The following is a 14,220-nucleotide window of genomic DNA, read 5'->3' on the forward strand; positions in this document are numbered from 1 at the left end:
GCCTCGTGATATAGGGGGACAGAAGATCCAGCAGACTGTTGAATACGGGGTCCGTCATGCGGAGAAAATTCCTAAAGTCATTAGGATTATTCTCCTGGATTTCCCTAAGCAGAGGCATATGTGAGAACTGGTCACGCTGGCGCAACCAATTCTTGGTCCAGAAACGCCTCCGCCCCCTGTTTCTGGCCAAAGTACTGGAATAATGAACATATCCAGCAGCCATCCCATAAACAGCACCAACTCGCGAAAATTGACGCTGCTGCTCCATCATGGCTTCAAACCGGCCGGCTGGTCAGTCAAGAACACACTCAAACAGAAAGCACTCGCAAATCCAGCACTACCTGCGACGAACGCGTGACAAACAGATACGAGCGCACAGGATGCAACTGCAAAAGCAGAAACAACCTGCTAGCCTATAGCCGAATGACAACTACGATCCCGCAAGCACACGCACTGAACCCGTGAATACACGCTGTCAAAGCCTGGAGACCGAGAAGCGCGAATCAGCTCTAACCAAACCTTCACTAACACGAGCAAACCCGTAACTAGCAAAAGAGGAACAGAGGGAGGCGCCATTAAGTTTGGTCTTCCCCTTTATAGTGACGTCGTACGTGGTTTACGTGCACGCGTTCCGGTACGACGGGAATTTGGTCCGCTGGTGTGTACAAGCCAGCGGAACAAAACAAAAATCAGCCTTGTACGCCGGAAACTGTCCGGCAGACAGTTTTCAGCGCACAGATCCGGTCGTGAGTACAAGGCCTCAGTGTTTAAAGTGGAGGTCCCCCAAATATTTTTTTTTTTAAAGTCAGCAGCTACAAATACTGCAGCTGCTGAATTTTAAAATAAGGACACTTACCCCTGTCCAGGGTGCCCGCAATGTCGGCACCTGAAGCCGATCTATCGCTCAGCTCTCGTGTGCTGCCGCCGTCATCTTCGGTAAGGGAATCAGGAAGTGAAGTCTTGCGGCTTCACTTCCTGGTTCCCTACTGTGCATGCGCGACCCACGCTGCACTATCCCACTGGTCTCTGCTGTCTTCTGAGACCTGTGTGTATCCCAGAAGACAGCGAGGGGGACGAAGTAAGTGGCATAGATACCCACGGGTGGCTCGGGTATCTATGCCCGGAAGTGGGAGCAAATACCTGTATTACACAGATATCTGCTACCCCTCCCCCTGAAAGGTGCCAAATGTGACACTGGAGGGGGGAGGGTTCTAAAAAGCGGAAGTTCCATTTTTGGGTGGAACTCCACCTTTAACCGCTTGCTGACCAGCCGCCGCAGTTTTACGGCGGCAGGTCGGCTCGGCTGCGCGAGATCACGTAGCTATACGTCATCTCGCGAATCAGCCAATAGGGGCGCGTGCTCCTCGCCCCCTAGTGTTAACCCCTTCCCTGCCAGTGTCATTTTTATAGTAATCAATGCATTTTTATAGCACTGATCACTATAAAAATGCAAATGGTCCCAAAAATGTGTCAAAAGTGTCCGAAGTGTCCGCCATAAGGTCGCAGTACCGATAAAAATCGCTGATCACCGCCATTACTAGTAAAAAAAATATTACTAAAAATGCCATAAAACTATGCCCTATTTTGTAGACGCTATAACTTTTGCGCAAACCAATCAATAAACGCTAGAGTAGGCCTATCTCCTATCTACTCTGCGCTTTAGTCACTCATTAGTAGGTTCTAATATGACATGCAACCGGACCTGTAACTAGAGGATGTAGCTGTCTGATGCCTAACCTGGCCTCAGCCTATGCTGGTTACCAAGCCCTAAGCTAAAACTAGCTGTAGATTCCCCAAACCAGAAGGGACAGGGTTAACTAAAATAACAGGAGCTGCATATAAACTGTATTGCATCAAACATGTTCACCTACTAATTTACTGGAAGGGAACTACTTGTCATGTACCTGACTATGGATCCCAAGATGATAGGCGTGGCATCTTTCAATTCCCTTCCAAGAACTCCTGATAGCGGAGACAGGTACTGCTAGGGGAGTGGAAGGGCATAGTTTCCAGGAAACTGTAGAAGTTAGCTGTAGCTTGGGGACACAGGAGGGGACACAGGAGCCCTTCCAGTGGTGGTATGGAGTCTGGTCACAAACCATTTTCAGTGACAGCCAGGCAGACAGGTGCATGGTCAGAATCAGGTACAAGATCAGGTACAAGGTCAGGAACAGGCAGAAGTCAGTAACGTCCAGGCAGTGTAGTACCAAATCAGGAAGCAGAGACTTTCTAAAATCAGGAACAAGGGAACCAGAGCTGAAGACAATCCAGCACTGAGGCCAGGCAGACTCCCAGTTTAAATGGGCTCCTGGGCACCAGAATCCATGGATACATGTGCCTGCCTATATGTATGTGCACGTGCCTGCATGTATGCGCCAGCACGCATTTGCATGCACATTCTAGTCCGTGCTTGTTTTAGGCTTCTATGTTCATTACAATGCAGACGCACATAAGAATGAGCACCTGCTGCATGGGAATTAGCACCTAGTGCACAAGATCCCTGACACCACTACACAAATACAGTACCACAGACCCAGCTATTTGCCACTGTGCATGTGAGTTAATAACAATAGGACAGAGACTTTTCTGTCACTAGAATTCAGATGAGGAAGTTAAACAGCAAGAATACAGTAACAATTACCTAATAGTTTCTGCTTCTGGTCTGGATAAAATACAGTATTGCGATAATGCACCTCCTGTATGTGAACATATGGTGTCTGCTCCTCTCTCTCTCCCCTTTTCCTCATTCTGGGGTTTTAAGCCACCCCCCCCCCCCAAGACAGGAAGTGCTATTACATAATTATACATAACACTGTGATATTACAAGCTAACAGTAGAGGGCAGAAGACCCCTACACATGTATGTTGTTGGGTACCTTAAAAGACAGTTATTGCTTTTCCTTTTACATGTTACATTATAGTATATTATAATGTGGTAGCCTATGTTATTTAGCCCTATTGTTTCTTTCTTAACAGTGCTATCAGTTACAATGCCTGGAGGAGAAGATACAGTTGGCGTGGATAGCATTGACTGGCACTGAGGAGGAGGGTTTTCAGAAGGTACATTGCTGAGAACTGCTGATGGCAACATGGACTAACCTGTTTTAATATTTCTAAAGTTTATTATTATGTATTATTATATACCTGTATAATAATTCTACTTTAAATTCTATTGTGATTAGTATATTGTGAAATGTCTATGATGCATGGGCCTACTTCACAAATCTAGGTGATAGAGGATCCAAGATTCCAGAGCTATAATTTTTGCTCATTGTTCCACAGTCTCCAGGCTATATTTGGAAACACTCTTTTTTACACATGAAAGGCTCCTCAGCTTCTGATGGTTCCAGGCCTAGTCTATAAAGATTCCAATAAGCACCAGACCCACAAGTTGTTGAGTTCCCAGGGAACAATGTTTCCCTGGGAAACCCTTTTTATTGCAGCCATGTCAAAGGGATTCCATTAACTAGGCCAACCACCTGTCTTCTGATCAGATCCCGTCTCATATTATCTATACCTCAGGTATAAGTTCATCCTCCTTGTCTTTTGATGCTGTTTACCTAACTTGCAACATCTCTCAAAAGTTATTTTTGAATAGTAAAGTTAATCCACATATTATCTCGTACTCTTTGGCTGGCCTGGTCCTTTGCCCATGTGAAGGGTAACTTTAAGTCAGTCCTTTGCTATTTTGTTTTTCCAGGAACCCTGGCTTTGATTTCTTGGGAATAAAAAAACTGTCTTTCCCCCGAAGGGGAAGTTGCATGGTGGGTCTTTCACATTATCTCAGAAGGCACCCCTCCTTTCCAACTAGGGCATTAAAACTGTTCTTCTTTTGGTCCACCATTGACTTTGACTAAGACACCACCCCATGACTCCTTCCAAAGCACAGAACTATTTCTTAGAGTGAGAAATGCCAGACCCTGAACCATAAATGGCAGCTGCAAAAGTAGAAACTATCAAACTGGAGTGAATAAAATGAATGATTTGTCATCTGAACACAGTTTAGAGCAGCGTTAGTAACATTTTATAACTAGGTCGACATTTCTGTTTATCCATTGGATGAATGTGTGCGAGCAAACGAATGTACTTTACAACTATAGCGAAAGATCAAAAGGAACCTGGCAATGAATGATCAGCGAACCAATCATTCACTACATTAATTAAACGATTTCAAATAGACAGCATGGCCTTAGGCACACCACATGAAAAATAGGCTCTTCAGAAATGATTGGAGACTTTCTGCAAAAGGAATGTTCAAAGTGTAAGAAGATTAAGTTTAAAACCGGAGATGCATAAGTATTACCGTAACTGCACCACAAGCAGCAAATGACACGTTTACTTGTATGTACAGTAATGTTTTCAGAGATTGAGCGAATCTAATTAGCAAATATCCGCGAGAGTCACAGAAATTTGGTATAAAACAGTTCAGTTGAACAGTGTAAAGAAACAAATAGTATTTCTCAAGCCAGATCCAAGAGACATTATTTATGTTATCCACAATGGCCTATTCACAGCGTTGCACCTGCTTGTCTGATCCAATCGCTCTGGCTCCAGACCAATCTCATACAGAAAACCCAACAAAGGTGCTGATAGCTCATCGTGATTGCAGTTATATTGTAATTTAGGCAGAAATATGAACAAATGCCAGTGCTTCTGTCATAGCATGCGGGTCACAAGAGACAGAATCCAGCATAGCATAGTTGCTCAGATTCTTAAAGCGACCTGGTTCAAAAAGTGTGTAAGGTCGCAAAAGCACTGAAGCATAATTCAAAAACAAAATTCCGTAGAAACAATAATGCTGAATTCAGGGCTAAACAAAAAATATCTAAAACAAGAGGTATGTGTATTCTTACTACAGATCAGTTTCTCTAAACCTGTGAAGCCTCTCCAAATTCTTGGCTCAGGCAATGCACTGTGCCTCAACTGGTCTTTAGGATGATATTAAGTCCCACCCTCACTTAATGTTATGCATTGTTCCAGCCATTCAAACAATCAATAAAAGGACAGAACCGCAGTAGACAGTTTGGGTTGTGCTATTTGATATTTGAACACCAGTGGGTTGGGCTTACTGTTGGGTCCTAGAACCCAAGGGGCTTTACAAAAGCATTAATCTTCTGTGCATCACAGGTATTTTAGCACAGTCTTTACCCCAGAAAGGGCCATCTTTAATGTTGATTGGACCCTGGGAAAAAAATTATCCCCCCCCCCACGCAATTTTGCTCTCCACCTGTTCCGAGGTGTACAATAAATATCGGCTAGACTTAAAATCAGTTTACTGAATCAGATCAGGCGGTGATTGCGATTGGTTGCCAGAGGTTACAGCATATCATTACCACGTACTGACTGATTGCTAGAGGTTACAGCACACATTACGGCTCACTGATTAGTTGTTAGAGGTTACAGCATGATTTCTTCTTGTTGATTGGTTGCTAGAGATTACTGTACAGTAATACTGCTCACTGATTGGATGCTAGAGGTTACAACACATCATCTTGTCACTGCAGAGGGGAATGATATACATATGAATGCCACCTTTATTTACATATGAATGCTGCCAGCCTCAACTATTTACATAGGAATGCTCCTGGTATTTACATATGAATGGTGGTTATTTGCATGTGAACACAGGGTCTGCCGGTACACAACAATAGGGCAGAGCTGGGCAGCATTAGTAGCAGCACTTCACACTGAGATATCAGGACACAGCAAAGGACTAAAACCTCAAGGGACAAGGGAATTTTAACTGGGATAGTTGGCAAGTATGAGGCTTTTGCCCTGCCTTAAAGACAGCCCTGACCCTTGATATTTCTTAAGCCATGTCAGATTCACTTTGAAGGCTGATTCATACCAGATGCAGTCCAGTGTGTTTTAATTCGGCATTAAAAATGCATGAACAGTGTTTAACATTGATTCCAATGGCCCTAGTTCATATCAGTCCAGTGTGTTCCAGTGCAGTCAACAAAAGTAGAACATGTTGCATTTCTTTTGTATGGAATACATAAAAAATGCACCAAAATTCACATGTCCTCAATTGTCCTCAATTAAGATGAAGAAAAAAAGAGGGGAAAATGCACTAGAACACATCAAAAATGCACCAGAATGCATCAAAAATGAATCCGAAATGCCAAAATCATAGTGTGAACCGTTCCTAAAAGGAAGCTATACTGCCAATCTAAAATTCTCTATGTGATCTTCCACACATTTCACATTAAGAAGGTTAAGGTTTACACAAATCTCTAGTTAAGACTAGTCCTTAGCATCATTGCAATGGCCTGTCCATGTATAGTATCACTATGAGCAGCAGGTAGGATTTCATATTTACTTAAGATATCTACAGTACATACCCTTCTTATTTCAGTACAAAACCTTCTAGCTCCCCCCTATTTGTACATACTTTCCTTCCCCTTGCTACCTCTCAGCAATGTTTGCCCACAAGTGCAAAGAAGTGTAAAGAAGCTTTGTGTAAACTCTTGAAATTTACACAAGGCTAATAACTCTCTTCCCTATAGGCATCCAGCGCTACATTATGGAAATCACATGCTCCCTATGCTTTGAAACATTGGACATTTTCATCTACTTCCAGCAGCTGATTCAAGGGACAAGAAATGGAATGAAAAATAGGTATACAAATTGGTGTGGGGTATGAGCAGCAGTTAAAGCGGAGTTCCGCCGGAAAAAAAAAAATTAAATCAGCAGCTACAAATACTGCAGCTTCTGACTTTTAATATAAGGACACTTACATGTCCAGGGCTCCCGCAATGTCAGCACCCGAAGCCGATCTGTCCCTCGGCTCTCGGGTCCATCTTTGGTAAGGGAATCAGGAAGTGAAGCCTTGCGGCCAGACATGGCATAGATCACCGCGGATACTGCAGCGATCTATGTCTGGATGTGAGAACAAATATCTGTATTAGACAGGTAACTGCTCCCCCCTCCCCCCTGAAAGTTTCAAAATGTGACATCGGAGGGGGAGAGGATTCCGAAAAGCGGAAGTTCCATTTTTGGGCGGAACTCCGCATTAAGTGAGCCTGTTGCTTTGCCCTGCCAGGACAGGAAGTAGGGAAACATCTACCCAATGGATACATAGGCAGCAATAAAAGCCTGTCAGAATTTATAATCCTTTACCATTGTATCAGAACAAACATTTCCAGAATTTAACCTTTAAAGGAGTTGTAAAGTCAGAAGTTTTTTTTATCTTAATGCATTCTTTGCATTAAGATAAAAAAAGTTTTTGTGTGTAGCAGCCCCCCAGCACCCACCTATTTACTTATCTGAGCCCCATCTCTTTCCAGCGATGTCCACGAATGTCTAAGCCGTCTGGGACACTCCTCCTGACTGGCTGAGACACAGCAGCGGCGCCATTGGCTCCCGCGGCTGTCAATCAAAATCAGTCAGACATTTAGGGGAGAGAGTGGGCGGGGCCGGGTCTGGGCTCCGTGTCTGAGTGGACACATGGAGCTGTGTCTCATCTCCAGTGTCCCCAAAGGTGGCACCAGCCTGCGATGTCACCAGCTTTTACTCAAGTATTCCACACCATCTAGGTCTCCAAGCAGTAACCTATTTTCTGCAGGAACCGTACAAATTTTCACTATCTTTACAGGAGTTTATAGTGCAATCATTAGAGTATCTCCTCACTCATAATTTCTTCATGTTTGATGTTGGCTATTACCTTCAAAGATGCGGGGCCTCCATGGGAGCCAAATTTTTACCCTCTCTAGCCAACCTTTATATGGGATGGTAAGAGAGGTCCCACATCTTTGGATGTGATAGCCCCCGTCGTGATGATACTGTCCTTTACTGTCGCTACGTTGATGACTTGCTATTTGTCAGTTCGGATGAGTCTGCCAACCTGGATACATGGCTCTCTTATCTGAATGACAATAATCTAAATCTGAACTTCACAGGCAATTTACAGATGACTACTATTGACTTCTTGGACGTCAAGCTTGTGTGCACTAACGGGCGTGTAGTTACAGGTTTGCACAGGAAGAGTACAGCGGGTAATGTCCTTCTCAGAGCTGACTCGGCACACCCTAAACATACCATCAAAGGCATACCTGTTGGTCAATTTTTAAGACTAAAACGCCTTTGCAGTGCACCAGAAGATTTTACCATAGAAGCAGCAAATATGTCTCTAAGGTTTAAAGCAAGGGGCTATTCCACTAAGATGATCAATAGGGCTTTATCAAAAGTGGATCCCATACCCAGGTCTTCTCTACTTAAAGATAAACATCCTGATGGTAAACGGACCAATACCTCCTTTAACAACAATATTCCGGTCTTTTCCACACCCTACAGTTCAGAATTTAAAAAAATCTGACAGATCGTCACCAAATATCTCCCTGTCTTATACAATGACACAGCATATCAGTCAAAATTGTCGAAAGGCATCAAAACGGTTTGCCGTAGAGCACCTATACTAGGGGGTACCCTCTCACCCAGCTTATTCGAAACCAAAACAATTAAGGAAAACTGGCTAAGGAACCTTTAGGAGTGGATTAAAAGGGTGCAGATACTGCTGTCACATTAAGACAGGACAGTGTGTGCACTCTTACACCATGAATAAAGGTTTCGAAAAAAAACAGTTCATTAATTGCAATACCACATTTTTAGTTTATGTCATTAACTGTAACCAGTGTAATGTTCAATATGTAGGCCGAACCACTCGGAGATTAAAGACAGATTGAGGGATCACCTATACGATATAGACAAGGACCATAACACTAATGTAGCAAAACAGTCTGTCTATACAGGGTGTGGAGAAGATCAATATTTCAGCCAGAGGAGGAGATACATTTAGGCAATTGTGCAGACGCGAGGTCTACTGGATATTCCATTTAAGTACAAGAATACCCAAAAGGGTTAAACTTTGAGTGGGGTGTCTCCCACTATTATGATTGAGATGGATATCTGTAGACCCCGCGTCCAGGATGTACAGTTACATACCCATTTCTCCTCTGTAATGCACATCTTTCTCCCCTCCGGGTCTTGCCTCACCTTTCTTTGTGCTCTATTGGGATTTATTGGGATATATTCTACCCATTCAATTCCTATCGGCTATGTATGTATCTGTGTCAGCATCCATACGATCATTAGATTAAAGGAGATAGACTCCAATTCCGACTTATCCTGATGGATGTTAGCCTGTCCATCTACAGCCTTTTTATCAAGTTTGCCTTCTTTTTGTTTCGGGTTTCTCCTAGACAAGTTCTATAGCCAGGTTTTAAAGCTCATTATCCCATAGGTGACTAGGACATTTAGGGCCAGATTCAGAAAGGAGATACGACGGCGTATCTCCAGATACGCCGTTATATCTCTGAGTCTGGCCAGTCGTATCTATGCGCCTGATTCATAGAATCAGTTAGGCATAGATTTCTATTAGACTTGACCGGCGTAAGTCTCTTGGGCCGTCGGATCTTAACTGCATATTTACGCTGGCCGCTAGGGGCGTGTACGCTGATTTACGCCTAGAATATGTAAATCAGCTAGATACTCGAATTCACGAACGTACGCCCGGCCGGCGCAGTACAGTTACGCCGTTTACGTTAGGCTTTTCCCGGCGTAAAGTTCTGCTCCTGCTATATGAGGCGTATATGCGGCGTACCAATGTTAAGTATGGACGTCGTTCCTGCGTCGAATTTTGAAAAATGTACGTTGTTCTGCTCCTGCTATATGAGGCGTATATGCGGCGTACCAATGTTAAGTATGGACGTCGTTCCTGCGTCGAATTTTGAAAAATTTACGTTGTTTGCGTAAGTCGTCCATGAATGTGGCTGGACGTCATTTACGTTCACGTCGAAACCAATACGTCCTTGTGGCGTACTTTGGAGCAATGCACACTGGGAAATTCCACGGACGGCGCATGCGCCGTTCGTGAAAAACGTCAATCACGTCGGGTCATGGTTAATTTACATAACACACGCTCACCTCTTCACAATTTGAATTAGGCGGGCTTACTTTCTTTTGAGAATACGGCACTTGCCTGTAAAAGTTACGGAGGCGTAACGTAAATAGGATACGTTACGCCCGCACAAACATACGCCATTCTACGTGAATCTACCCCATAGTCTATATAAGGGTCCTGTTAAACGGAATCCATCCATTAGTTACATACTTCATGTTTTTTTTTCCTTTTTCATGAAAACTTTCAGCTTTTCGAATCGATATATCTGAACGGGGAAAGAACACTTCAGTCGGGTTGTTTATATATGGGACATTTCCCCCACTTTATGAAGTTTTTTACAACACAACTAACAAACTATACATGAAATGATGTATTCCGTTTTTTAACACTTTTTCTTCTATGTATGATGTATTTTATGATGTATTTTATGTTTTATGTTTTTGCAGGTGGTATGTGTTTTTTATTAATACAGTTATTGGATTGGATTGGATTTTCACACCATGAGATTTAGAAGTTTATAGGGGTTCCCCAGACATTAACATACAGTAGGTGTTTGTGATATTGTGCTTTTAGCACGACAGCGTCGCGCTGATTCTCGGCGACAGGGTGCCGAGATCTCGCCGGCATCTCACACTCACTGGAATAGTGACAGCACATTCCAGCAAGCGCGTCATAGAAGCGACGGGAGATCCGACTTGGATTCCCGCCAATTCTACACGTGTGCGGCGTTTGTTATGAATCCTGAGGGGGAAGTCCCCGCCGGATTTTAAATAAAAATCCGGCATGGGTCCCCCCCCTCAGGAGCATACCGGACCCTTAGGTCTGTTATGGGTTGTAAGGAGAGCCCCCCTACGCCGAAAAAAACGGCGTAGGGGGTCCCCCTACAATCCATACCAGACCCGTATCCAAAGCACGCTACCCGGCCAGCCAGGAAGGGAGTGGGGACGAGCGAGCGCCCCCCCCCCCCCTCCTGAGCCGTACCAGGCTGCATGCCCTCAACATGGGGGGGTTGGGTGCTCTGGGGCAGGGGGGCGCACTGCGGCCCCCCCACCTCAGAGCACCCTGTCCCCATGTTGATGAGGACAGGGCCCCTTCCCGACAACCCTGGCCGTTGGTTGTCGGGGTATGCGGGCGGGAGGCTTATCGGAATCTGGGAGCCCCCTTTAATAAGGGGGCCCCCAGATACCGGCCCCCCACCCTAAGTGAATGAGTATGGGGTACATCGTACCCCTACCCATTCACCTGCAAGAAAAGTGGTAAAAACACAAATAAACCACACAGTGTATTAAAATATTTTATTTTTCTGCTCCGGAGGCCGCCCCCTGTCTTCTTTATTAGCTCTTTTACCAGGGGGGGCTTCTTCTTTGACGTCTTCGGGTGGGTGGGGGCCGCCGTCTGGTTCTCTTCCACCGCCGGGGGGGGATGGCTTTTAAAAAAGCCCCCACCCCCCCGGCGTCTTCGGCGGGGCTCTTCTTCTTCCGCTATCCCGACGGGTCTTCTCAACTCTCCGGGGTTCTCCTTCTGTCTTCGCCGCTCTCCGTTGTTGACTCGTCGCACCCCGGTTCTTCGTCTCGCAGTCCGGTCCCTTCTTCCGTGCTGTACGTCTTCTTCTGTGCTGTGAGTTCTTCTTCCGCGCTGTGACGTCATGTTCTTCACTTCTCTTCTTCTCCCCATGTTGACTCGCCGGTCCTCCTCGCTGAAATGACGGATGCGCGCCTTGCATCGGACCTATATAGGCCTCGCAGTCCCATCATGCTCTGTACCTACCCATGTGATACCTACCCACGTGGGTAGGTATCACATGGGTAGGTACCAGAGCATGATGGGATTGCGAGGCCTATATAGGTCCGATGCAAGGCGCGCATCCGTCATTTCAGCGAGGAGGACCGGCGAGTCAACATGGGGAGAAGAAGAGAAGTGAAGAACATGACGTCACAGCGCGGAAGAAGACGTACAGCACGGAAGAAGGGACCGGACTGCGAGATGAAGAACCGGGGTGCGACGAGTCAACAACGGAGAGCGGCGAAGACAGAAGGAGAACCCCGGAGAGTTGAGAAGACCCGTCGGGATAGCGGAAGAAGAAGAGCCCCGCCGAAGACGCCGGGGGGGTGGGGGCTTTTTTAAAAGCCATCCCCCCCCGGCGGTGGAAGAGAACCAGACGGCGGCCCCCACCCACCCGAAGACGTCAAAGAAGAAGCCCCCCCTGGTAAAAGAGCTAATAAAGAAGACAGGGGGCGGCCTCCGGAGCAGAAAAATAAAATATTTTAATACACTGTGTGGTTTATTTGTGTTTTTACCACTTTTCTTGCAGGTGAATGGGTAGGGGTACGATGTACCCCATACTCATTCACTTAGGGTGGGGGGCCGGTATCTGGGGGCCCCCTTATTAAAGGGGGCTCCCAGATTCCGATAAGCCTCCCGCCCGCATACCCCGACAACCAACGGCCAGGGTTGTCGGGAAGGGGCCCTGTCCTCATCAACATGGGGACAGGGTGCTCTGAGGTGGGGGGGCCGCAGTGCGCCCCCCTGCCCCAGAGCACCCAACCCCCCCATGTTGAGGGCATGCAGCCTGGTACGGCTCAGGAGGGGGGGGGGCGCTCGCTCGTCCCCACTCCCTTCCTGGCTGGCCGGGTAGCGTGCTTTGGATACGGGTCTGGTATGGATTGTAGGGGGACCCCCTACGCCGTTTTTTTCGGCGTAGGGGGGCTCTCCTTACAACCCATAACAGACCTAAGGGCCCGGTATGCTCCTGAGGGGGGGGACCCATGCCGGATTTTTATTTAAAATCCGGCGGGGACTTCCCCCTCAGGATTCATAACAAACGCCGCACACGTGTAGAATTGGCGGGAATCCAAGTCGGATCTCCCGTCGCTTCTATGACGGCTCTGTCTCCATCGCGGCAAGCCAGCTCGGCGCTGGCTCCCGCGATGGGGCTCGTAGGTGCTCAATCTCGCTGAGAAAGAGAGCGAGATTGACACAAAATCGGCTTCACCTACTGTATCAAATCCATAGACATAGATGTGTGCTCTCCTTGCGTGATTACGATACGGAGGGCCACATGTGCATGTCTGGCAATCTAGATCAAACACACACACATCGGTGGAGTTCATTGACAATGATTAGGATTGTCTATCTGGGAATCTCAAGCAGTAGGAAATACTACATTCTTTTAATAGGATATTTTTATTTGACTTATTTTACTTTTAGCATCAACATCGGAATCATTCTGATATACTATGTCGGTTCATTTTTCTGATGTAGGATGACACACCAGTCAACATTCCTCCTTCTATTTAGACCATAGATCCAACTTCCAAACTTTAACTGTATATATTGTACATACATTGTGATTCAGCACAATTCAGTTTTATTCTTTAATTTTATTCATTTACATGTTTATCTAGAGTTAATTTACTTTTGACATGGCGGGTTTTCACTTGATAAACAACCGTCATTCATTTAGATAAATATAATATTGTGCTTGCATTATATGTGGTCATTTTCACATATACATAAATACTTAAATTTTATTCGCTATTATCACAAAACGTCCATAGGGCTATATTTTTTCACATTTTATTTACATGTATATAGACACACATGTCACTTATATATAATACATTTTTATATACATGGAACTATTGTCCTAGCTTTTTGTTTCACTGGCCATCATAACATTTCACATATTACTACAGTATTGTGCTGCTGCATGTATATACATGCATGATGTAGCTCCGGTAACTGTGGTTATTATATATATTACTCGTCGCACATTTTATGTATGTTCACATATACATTCACCAATTTTAGCTAGGATATATCCACGTATATATATTTTACATTTACTTTTTATATTTGTGTCTGTTGATGTGCGTTCTAAGTGAGAATACTATTTGGTTTATTTTTATGTGTACATGTGATAACACGTTATTGATTCACTTCTGGGAGTTCCTTTCACTTATTGGTTCTCATTTGTAAGTGGTCAGTACTGGCCACAATTCCTTTGTTGGGATCACATATATTTGAAGTGTGTTTCATTTGCATGTTAGCCATGACTAAGCACTAATTATAGTGTGCAACGCGTAGGCTGCTATCTCTACCTTTTGCTGTATTTTGTAGTGCATTTTTCACCTGTTTTACAATAAAGACAACCTAAGGTTTTTTGTGGAAGTGCGGCTGTCCATTTTTCTAGCCTCTATATTTTTGCCTTGTGCATTGCCGGCACTCCTGATCTCCTGAGAAGCTATTGATTGTTCAGCATACCCACCTGGAGCAGTAACTCCCTTTTCCCCCATAGGAAGCTGCTGACTCGATAGGAGG

This window comes from Rana temporaria, chromosome 4, assembly GCF_905171775.1.
Source record: "Rana temporaria chromosome 4, aRanTem1.1, whole genome shotgun sequence".
In the NCBI taxonomy this organism is placed as follows: Eukaryota; Metazoa; Chordata; class Amphibia; order Anura; family Ranidae; genus Rana; species Rana temporaria.